We start from the raw sequence: 10,635 nt of genomic DNA, 5'->3' as shown, positions 1-10,635 counted from the left end.
CCCCCCCCCCCCCCCCCCCCCCCCGCCCCGGGTGTGTAGCCTGATTTAGAGTCTTCTCACCACCTCCCTGCTGAATGACCCAAAGAGCTAGGAAGCTAAAAACACTGTTCACAAAGCAGCAGCAGCGGGCTGTGCTGATTTCTCTAGCAAACCCACTGCACGGCCCTATCTATAGATGCAAAGGAGACTCCCTTCCGCCTGTCTGCTGCTCCTCACACTTTCCTGGAGGTTTTTCTTTTCCTCTCTGTTACTCCCCCTCTACTCCAAACTGGCCTCCAATTCGAAGGGCCCCTGACTTGAAATCCCAGGCATGAGTCCCCTGGCTGTGAGGGAAACTCAGTTCTTGCTCTTCAAGTGGATGTATCTGAACAGTTCCCCTGCCCCACCATCCTTTGGCAGTCCCAAACAAACACACTGTGACATCCAAAGATGTTCCTCAGCTCTGACCCCACCCCGGACATTTCCATCCCCTAAGCCTCCTTTGAAGGAACACACCTAACACTGAGCTAATGGGCTCTTGTCTGTCCTTGAACACGTGTGTATTTTTACCTTTATGGAATGTGTTTTATATTCTGCTGTTTATCTCTGTCTCATACTTTGTATTGTTGATGGATTTCCCCCTCCCAGAAGTCTTATTATAAAATCGCTTATAAGATATACTTAATCTTTATGTTATTACTGTATATACCATGTGGTGATACATAGTGAATGGCTGATGATATGATCGACTGGTGCCCAGTCTCAATGTGTATTAATAATCTTGTAAAGCAGTATCACAGACATTAAGCTACTCTGTTCTATTTTTCAAGAAAACTACATATGCATGGAACAGTTATGAATATTGATTTGTCAAAAATGTTTAATTTAAATAAATGTTTTTGTACCTTGACTATTCAATCCCTTGAAATAGTTTTGAAAAAAAAAACTGTTTTCATGTTAGGTATAGATATTGCGTCCAGTGCTACCTGCAATATTGTTCAAGTTGTTGTCTGAATCAAGTTTTTTAGTTTAGGGAGTTTTTGTGTATAGGGTTTTTTAATTTTTATGGATCATGCCAAAAAGATAGACTCCAGTTCCACACATTGGGAATGACGATGCCATTCTCTTTGGCAGTGGAAAGGAAAGACACCGCAGCCCACGTGAACAGTTTTCCCATGCCTGTGCAGAGGACTAGGAGAAACCACAGGCTGCCCGAGCACAGGCAGATTTCCACCTTACCCGCCCCCGACCTGAGCGTATGGTGCTAGGCAGTGGTCCTCTGGACAGGACAGCAGGCTGTGGGAGAGGCAGATGAACAGTCTTGGAATCGGGGCACTCTAGGGTACACCCCAGTCAAAAAATAGCACTGCTCAGTCCCCATGTAGGGCCTCCTACTGACCTCTCTCTGTGGAGAGAAGTGATTTGTTCAAGTTAAAGGTAGCCATGCACCTTCCCATGCCTGCAGGGGCCAAGGATTGGGCCTTGGGGGGGTCCCACTTGGGCCTCTCCCCATTCTTCTGTGTTGATTATAACCTACAGTCGTTATTTTAATAGCACTCCATAGATGTAGAGAGCACTGCAGGAGGTTTCGGAGCTGTTTCTCATCCATAGTTTCAGGTGTGGCTCATCATTCCCAACTCCATTACACAGTCAGGAACACTAAGGTCCAGAGTGGGAGATGGCATGGGGCTCACCACCCTCCTATGGTGTTGGCTTCAACACCCACAGGACACACTTTTTTGCAGCATTCGGGTCTTAGTGCTGCTCTTTGGTTTTGATTTTGGTTTTTGAGAATCAGTCTCATGTTGTGACTCAGACTGACCCGGAACTCACTGTGTAGCCCAAACTATCCTTGAGCCTGTGGAAATTCTTCTTCCTTAGCCTCCTTGGTTTTGCTTTCTGTGCTACACCGGGACGTATCAATGGCTCCTCAATCCATGGGCATCTCAGTCCAGAGAAGAAGAAAGAAGTGCTGGGGCCTGGCTATGACGGCACCGAGAGCCATGTTGTTCTCTGCTTTGTCATTGCACCTGGCCAATGGGAGTAGACAGGGCTATGCTGAGGGAGTATCACTGGCTACACTGAGCTCTGGACTCTGGCAGTATCTGGTCAACACATGCCCCTTGGCACTGTCAAATGGGGATGTATCACTGTAGAGCACAGTATGGGTCTTGAGATGCAAGAAGCAGTCAGGAGAGTACTCAACTCTCGGTGGGACAGCCTGGAAAACGGGGTCTCTGTGAGTGCCAGTTACCTGTATACCCTGCCTGTGGTACCCAGGGCATGTGGTTGATGTCATATCTCATGGAAAGACAATACATGGTGACAGGTTGTTTTTCTAAAATGCTATTGTCCCTGGGTCACTTTTGCCTTAAAATCTTTGTTCCTGTTCCTTAAGCAGTGAGCACCAAAGGAGAGTCACCTTGTGGCTGAGGAACCCGTATTCCAGTTCTCACTTGTGTATGTTCAGGGCAGTCTCCATTTTTACAAATAGTTTTCATTTTCTTTCCTTTAAGAGATACTCTCCCCCGACTACATCTCCTGCCAACTATACAAGCTTCAGGCCTGTGATACCTGCTCAGCCCCAGTGTGAGCTCCCCCATGACTGATGCTCATCTTCCCAGAAGTTTCTCTCTTAGCTTCTCCCTTCCTCCAGTGCATCCTGTTGCTCTTCTCTGAGAGCATTCTTCTTTCCCATTTACCCATGTTTAACCATGCCAGTACCTGCCCTGGGGACTCTCACGTCATCCCGTCTAGTGATACCTCACACAGTGTCCAAGTAGCAGGTCCTTATTCTCCCATGAACCCTGGAAGCTACAGTGACTGGGCAGCAGTGGATTCAACCGAACTGTGCGTCCTCCAGTGCCAGACACAAAGTAGGTTTGAGAATCCTACTTGGGTTGAGTAGTGGTGGAAGACCCCATCTTTCCAGGTCCATTCTACTCGGAACCATAATCCTAGACCCTGTGGATATGCGCCCGTCAGGTACATGTGGCTGAGGAGGTTGGCTTGCATCCGCTGCAGTGGAGGCTGGAGAAACAGGCTGGAGATGCGGCATAAGCCTCCCTCTTTGAATAAATAGTGTTTCTGCTCTCTTCCCAGTGAAAAGGGAGGAATAAGGGGAAAAGGAGACACACACCCTGTTTGATTTGCTTCTGTGTTGCTATGATGGAACATTGACCAAAACCAACTGGGGTACAGGGGGATGGTTTATTTGGATTATACTTCCATATTGCAGTCCATCAGAGCAGGAACCTGGAGGCAGGAACTGAAGCAGAAGCCATGGAGGAGGGCCATTTCTTGGATAGCTCCCCAGAACTTGCTTGGTTTGCTTTCTTCATATCCCCCAGGACCACCCACAATAGGCTTGGCCCTCCCAAATCAATTACTAACCAAGAAAACCCCTGCAGGCAATTCCTTACTGAAGTTACCTCAACCCAGGTAATTCTAGTTTGTGTCTAGTTGACAAAAAGTAGCTAATACAACATCTATCTATCTATCTATCTATCTATCTATCTATCTTTTCTGTCTTTCTTTTCCCATTTCTCTCTTCCTTCATGTCTTCCTTCTTTCTTTATTTCTTGCATTCTCTCATCTGTGCACACACACCTATTCATCCACCCTCCTGTCTGTCTATCATCTATCTTTGAATTCTAAATATAGACAGTCTTTGCAGCAAACTTATGAAAATGATATCATAAGGAAAAGGTTACCTTCTACCCAAAACTTAGAACCATGACTAGTTATTTTATATAAATATTAATCTTGATTTTTAAAAAACTTTGGTTTCTATATATTTAATATGTCTTTTATGAGAAATGTTTTATTCTTTAATGTTATACGTCTCCGTGTAATTACACTTAGTTTTGTTTTTTCTGCAAAAACCATTTTCTTCCTGATGGATATGAACATCCACGGTCCCAGACGGGGCTCATCATTCACCCATTGTGTAGCTAGGGATACTGAGACTGAGGCAGGAGGGCAGAGAATTATAAGTTTGTCACCATTCTGGACTACATAGGGAGACTTTATGTGAAGGAAGAAAGAAGGAGAGAAGGAGAGGGAAATAAGAAGCAGAAGAAAAATAGAAAAAGAAGAAGGGAAAGCCATAGAAAAATTGATAAAGAAAATTATCCGTTTGCTGTAATTACTTCCCTTATGGCCATTTTTGGGTGTGGCATCTCCTGTCCATTCCGCAGTTCACATAGTAGTGTGTGCTACAATTGTAACTGCGTGTGGACACACAGCCCACTGGTAACTAACTTACTCCCTCGAACACCCTGTGGTAGGAGTTAACCGACGGCATTTGTCTTTATATTGACCTTCTCTGTGGCTACACAGAACTTCAGTGAAATGACATCATAGCTTACACATCTTACTTGGCCACCCCATCACTCTCCCATAATTGGATTGCTCAACCTGTTGATACTGTAGCCAGATAGCATTTACAAAGGTAATCTCCAGAGCCTTAAACACTCAGAAAAAGAATTTATAATACTGGGCTGCATTTGTAGCTACACTCACTAGCATGAGTAAGCTGGACATCGTCTTCAGGTCTGGATTATGTCTCTAGGTACAAAGAAGCTGAGACCCTCCTGTGGACCCCACAAGGAAGAGCAGATCCTATGGGAAGAATGAAAACTCCTAATGGCCTTTCATTGCTTACTTAGTGTGACCAAGCTCTTGGGACCTCCCTTTTCAGGTGCCGTGGGCATTCCACAGATTCCCTGTGTGCTCGCCGGGCTGTCCACCCCCTGGCAGCACCTGTATTCCTTTCCCAAACCCCACCGTGGAGGACACACTCTGTCCTTACTCATGGTGCAGCCGGCAGTCTGAGATGAGTGCAAACAGCTTTGAGCTTGACCCTTAGCGTCAGCTTGCCACGGGCAGGTACAGATGGCACTGGAGACCCAAGGCTGCATGGCTGTGTCTGTACCACCTGCTCTCCCAGGAGAGTCTGTCTGGAGGAAGGAGGTGGAGACAGGGGTAGGGCTGAGCCCTCTAGAAATGCCTGCCCCTGCTCACAGCTGGGGGTATGAATTCAGATACTGGGAGGCTTCAGCAAGCCAGTGTGATTGGAACTTCGGACATTAGTCAGTGATTGCTATGTCTTTCCAGGCCCGGACACTGTACGAGCTTGAGAACTTCGGGTCATGTGTTTGGTAACTGTCAATTTGGGACTTGTTGGAGGAAAAGTATTCCTATAGTATAATCAAGGGACTCCTACGGGTTCTTTACTAGGCTTTCTGTTTGGTCCAGTGAGTCCTTTCTTAGCCCATTCTCCTTCTTCATGGAGGGTGACCTCTTTGCCTTTCTTGGCAGCAGGGTTTTTTATTCCATTTCAGAATCCGTCAGAAAGGGGACTTTATTTCCCTTCTGTAAACTAGTTGAGCAATTCCACAGTAAGGAAGTCCTGTCTGCTTCCCTAAACCTCTCCTGACTCAGCCTGACTCTGTGTTTGCCCAGCATCCCTGAAGGACGTTTATGTATCCCCGTCTAGGCCAGGCAATCTCCTCTGAAAGCCATCTTTTTGGGAATCACATTCTGAAACTGGGATAGGGAACTGTGGCATTCCTTTAGACCATGGATATTCTATGGATCTTGGGGTGGAAGGAAAGAAAGAACCTTATACAAGAAAGAAAAGAAAAGGAAAGGAAAGGAAAGGAAAGGAAAGGAAAGGAAAGGAAAGGAAAGGAAAGGAAAAAAATAAAAGGAGAGTAGGCTCTCCCTAGTGGTCGAGAGACTCTACCCTGTGGATGTTTCTGGAATGTGCCAGAAGGGTGTTGGTGTAATCATTCCTCAGAGGTTCATGCTATTGGATCAAATGGTGGGTCCCTCATCCCTACTCACTGTCCTTTCATAGAAACAGTGTCTCCTATCCGTCCAAGAGGTAGAGAAATGGACAACCTAAAAGCATAGCACACATGCGTCCCAGAAAGTTCTGGCTTCCAATATGTGCAAGGTCTTTGCAGCCTTCAGAGTCCCCAAGAAGGCTGGCTATTGTATTTTAGAGGTGATGAGATCTGCAGGGTAAGATTGTGACTTCTACGTCACAAGGTCATCTGAAGGGCAGGAGTCCAATGAAATCCACTTTCCATTGTCTCTTCACCCGTTGGCTCTTATCACAGAAACTGGGAGACTCCTACAGTTCCTCCATCAGAACTCAGAAAGCCAAAGGACTTTCTCTCTGTTTATTCATTTCTTGGAAAGACAGGGATACCACCCCCATCCCCCCACTATCTCTGGGTGCTGGCAAGGCCAGAGAAGATGTGCTGGAGAGAACAGAGCAGAGGTGACCCATCCCTACTGTCACCTCTTCAGTCAGTCTAACTGAGAGCACAGATGTCCCTTGGTATGTATGGGGGACTCCTGTGGCTTCTTAAATCCCCTGTGTTCAGACTCCATACATAAAATGGTAGGCAGTTAGCTTGAGTACACCCGCCAGCAGACTTTACATCAGATGACTTATGACACCTGACAAAAAGCTCTACTGTGCAACCTCTCTCTATTCCAGTCTTTGGAGAAGAATGAATAATGACGGGGAACAAAGCCTGCCCGGGCTCAGTGCGGACAGACTGTCCTGGGGAGAGCGGCACACTCCGTACCAGCATTGCTTCTGGGAGTTCTTTCAGTGCAAGCAACTGAGTCAGCAATGTGGCCCACTTGATTACCAAAGCCTGACTGATTGCACTTTTAAAGGAAGGAATACAGGGCTTGCAACTAGGAAACTCTCATCCCAGCGCTGAACCCTTGGTGGGGAAACAGCCCCTGGTTGAACAGGAGGCATCATTGTTATCTTTCATGCCCAGGCTTGATGACGGGGTCCAGTGAGATAAAGATTCAGCTGAGGGGTGGATGTGGAGAAGAGGGCAAGGGGGTGGGGAAAGATCTCTAGGTTCCCTCAACCCGGTGTCTCCAGCACAGGGCTCTAGGACACCATCTTTGCAAGAATCCCTGCCTCAGCAGGTAGCAGTGGCAAGAAGGGGCCCAAGGCAGGTGAGAGGAGGTGGGGCTGTGGCTCGCATGTCTTCAGGAGATTCTGGTAAGGTTTCTTTCTGTGCCACTCGAACCCTGCTTGGGACTGGGATGAAGCTCAGAGGAGCTACACAGAACACTCAGCACTCAAAGAAATCCGAGCACACAGACAACAAGCAGCACTCAGAACACACACGGCACCAGCACAGCATGCACACACACATTGCATGCAGCACACACACAGCATACAGTACCACGTAGCAAATGTATGTGTGTACACACACAGCCTGCAAAACATACACACACACAACACATAGAAAGAAGTGCATAGTCTGTGCACATAGCAAACATACACAGTGCACAGACAGCAGGCAGCACGCACACAAAACCTATGCATATGTACATGCACATAGCATGCATGCACGTGCACACATGCACACACACAGAGAGCACACACACACAGCACTTAGGCAAGCCTCTGCTATGCTGGAGAGCAACTTGAAGGGTTACGCCGGCAGGAGAAGCCAATGAACAGTGGCTGCTGAGCTTTTCCTGCCCTGAGAGCTGCTGTGACCAGGGATGGGAGGAAGTGACCAGAGCCCAGTGTTTCCTGTCTGATAAGGCAGTCTCTCCCTGTAGAGCCTGGCCACCACCTTCAGGCCAGCCGCCACGGCTGCCACCAAGAGAGCCCTGCCCAAGGAAGGGCCTCTGAGGAGGAAAATCTCTTCTCCAGATTAGCAGAGGTCTATGCCTTCCTCCCTGTCCGCCTGAGTGTCCCCAGCAGTCACAGGAAATGCAGGGCTCTATACACCCAGGGGTCCCGCCTAGGGGCTCCGCCTGTCTCAGAGCCCCACCCAGAGAGCAGAAAGTTTGCCCTGAGCCAACTGTTTTCAGGATGGCAGAGCTTCCATTAGCAGAAGCTGATCAGACCCGCTTCGGGAATTTAGTCTTCGGAAACTCCTCAGATTACTCAATTATCCAGGAACCTGCCTCCTCCCAACTTCCTAGTTGATCATCTCCAAGGAACATTCCAGGAGAAGGGGCTGTGGGCTCTGGATGTAGGTTTATACCCCAACTCTGACTGACAGCTCTGTGGGGCTAGTCTTGTCGTCCTTTAAGCTGCCTTTTATTCTTGGAAAGCAAAGCCACTGGGATCTAGGGGCTAATCCCTCTCTAGGCTTGGGACTGGGCACCTTCAGGAGCAGCAATCATGCACGTTCAGTGTCCAGCATACCCTGGGGAAGAGCTGGCAGGTGAGTGGCTGGAGGAGGTGTCTTTGGTTTCCAGTGCCCTCTCTGGCTGACCCCAGCTCCTCTTCCTATAGGAAAACTATCTCTGGTTCCTCCTCCTGCTAACCTGCCCTGGTGCCAGACTCTGCCATGTGGAGGTACAGTGGCCAGGCATAGGCTGTAAAGAAAGGGCTTGCTGCTCAGAGCTCTGCTGAGAGTGAATGAGGGATGACCTGGTCCTGTGAGGGCTGTGGTCCTCATGCCGACAAACCCCAGCTCCCAGATGGATCTTCCTGTCACACCTCTCTTCTTCAGCCCCATCCCTGGCTAGGGCATCTCCCCTTAAAGTGGGTGGTTCTCCCCAACCCCTTATATTCCGGCTCAGAGTTGATTCCTCCTAACAAAGGTTTGCAAAAGAATTGGGGAGATGCCTGAGTCGGTAAGACATGAAAACCGGCGTTCGTGTACTGGAACCCATGTGCCAAGCTGCAGGTGGTGGTACAGCCTTGGAATCTTAGTTCTTGGGAAGCAGAAACAGGAGGATTTCTGGGACTCACTAAGTCGCCACCCTAACCTACTCATTGAGTTCTGGGATGGTAAATGATCCGATCTAAAACCAAACAGTGGCTGGATGTAACGACACACACACCCTTAGTCCCAGAACTCTGGAGGCAGAGACAGGCAGATCTCTGAGAGTTCCAGGCCTGGTCTACATAGGGAGATCCTGTCTAAAAAATGAAAACAAAACCAGAAAAAAAGGGGGATGATACCTGAAGAATAACGCCTGAGGTCGTCCTCTGTCCTCCTTTTACATGCTTTCATCCACACAACTCCACATATGAACACACAAGTGTGTGTGCACGCATGCGCATGCACACACCACACACAAGATTTTCTTACTGCCCTGAGCAGGTGTATGATGCATGATTAATAAAAACTCAGAGAGAGAGAGAGAAATTGGGGTTCAACCTGAAGATACGAGAAACAAAACAGCCAGCCACTGGTTTGTACCTCGACCTCAGTCCGAAATGGCAATCTGCCTCCAGGAATCTCAGAATGAGACTGTGTTGAGAACTGTTTCCTCCCATCTTATACTCCTTTTTTAGGGCTGGGATTTAAAGGCATGCTTCACTGTGATTAAAGGCATGTACTGCCTGGTTTCTATGGCAACTAGTGTGGCTACTGAGATTAAAGGTGCCTGTCATTGTGGATACCAGGATTAAAGGTGTGTGTTACCATTACCTGGTCTGTAAGGCTAGCCAGTGGGGCTGGTTTACTCTCAGATCTTCAGGCAGGCTTTATTTATTAAAATACAATTGCAATGCCACTATAGGTATGCTCAGGCTTGTACACACATGTACACCTCCACATGTGAACACAAATGCAAGTGTGCATGCATGCATGCACACCATTCGTAAGGCTTTCTTATCACCCTGAACGGATGTGCTCAGGCTAGTACACACATGTGCACTCCACATATGAACACACATGCGTGAGTGTATGCGTGCACACACACACACACACACACACACCATTCACAAGGCTTTCTTATTGCCCTGATTAGGTGTACTCAGGCTTGCTGGGGACACATTTACATCCACTGGGCAGATGGTTTTAGGCCCATGCAAGGGGTTGCGCATTGCGCATGAGCTGACGCTGCCTGTTCTAAGTACTGGACCTTGTCACACTTGCTGGTTCCCTTAATCAACCCAGTCACCCTGACCCAGGCATAAGTGTACCCTGCCCAGATGGGGAAGCTGACATTGAGGTTTGTGAAAGCCACCTGGCTGGATAGCAGGGGACCACATCCACATAGCTGGCCACAGACTGGTCTCGGGTAGTGGAGGCCAGACCCTCACTCCCAGCCCCCACCCCCACCCCCGAGTCTCGGTTCCATTGGCTCTGGGTCTACTCTGGTCGCAGAGTGAACCTTCTTCCAAGCACACAGAGCCTCATGTCCCCAAGCAGCTGGTGGGCTACAGGAGGAAGGAGGGAAATTCCCTGGGAAGCAAGGCCTGAGCTAATGGCCCAGGGCCAAGACACAGGCCAAGTTCTCTAGCGTGGGAGGCAGATCAGGGTCAGGGTCTTTTTCTGCTCTGCCGGTCTAGCTCAGCCATTCGTTTGGGCCAGTTACATACCCTCTCTGTGCCTCCCTAAATTAGGAGGCAGAACTCACAGTGTCATTGGGCTAAAATACCTGAGTTTTCTGAGCCACAGAAAGGTAACACGGAAATTCTCGTTCCCTCCTCTGCCCTTGGTTCTGTACTGGGGTGGTCTCTAGAGTAGTGGTGGGGTCTCTAGGTAAGAGTCGGGCCAAGTGAGGCTTAGGAGCTGTGCACTGCTGGGCTGGAACCTTAGCTGCTGAATCCAGGTCTTGAGAGCAGCACACTCAACATCTTGACTTCCTCCACTGCCCTGGCTGCCACCCAGCCTTCTGTCACCAGGCAATGGC

Source organism: Alexandromys fortis, unplaced genomic scaffold (assembly GCF_014885135.2).
Source record: "Alexandromys fortis isolate MF-2015 unplaced genomic scaffold, M_Fortis_MF-2015_v1.1 scaffold_75, whole genome shotgun sequence".
Taxonomy (NCBI): Eukaryota; Metazoa; Chordata; class Mammalia; order Rodentia; family Cricetidae; genus Alexandromys; species Alexandromys fortis.
This window is presented reverse-complemented; position numbering follows the sequence as displayed.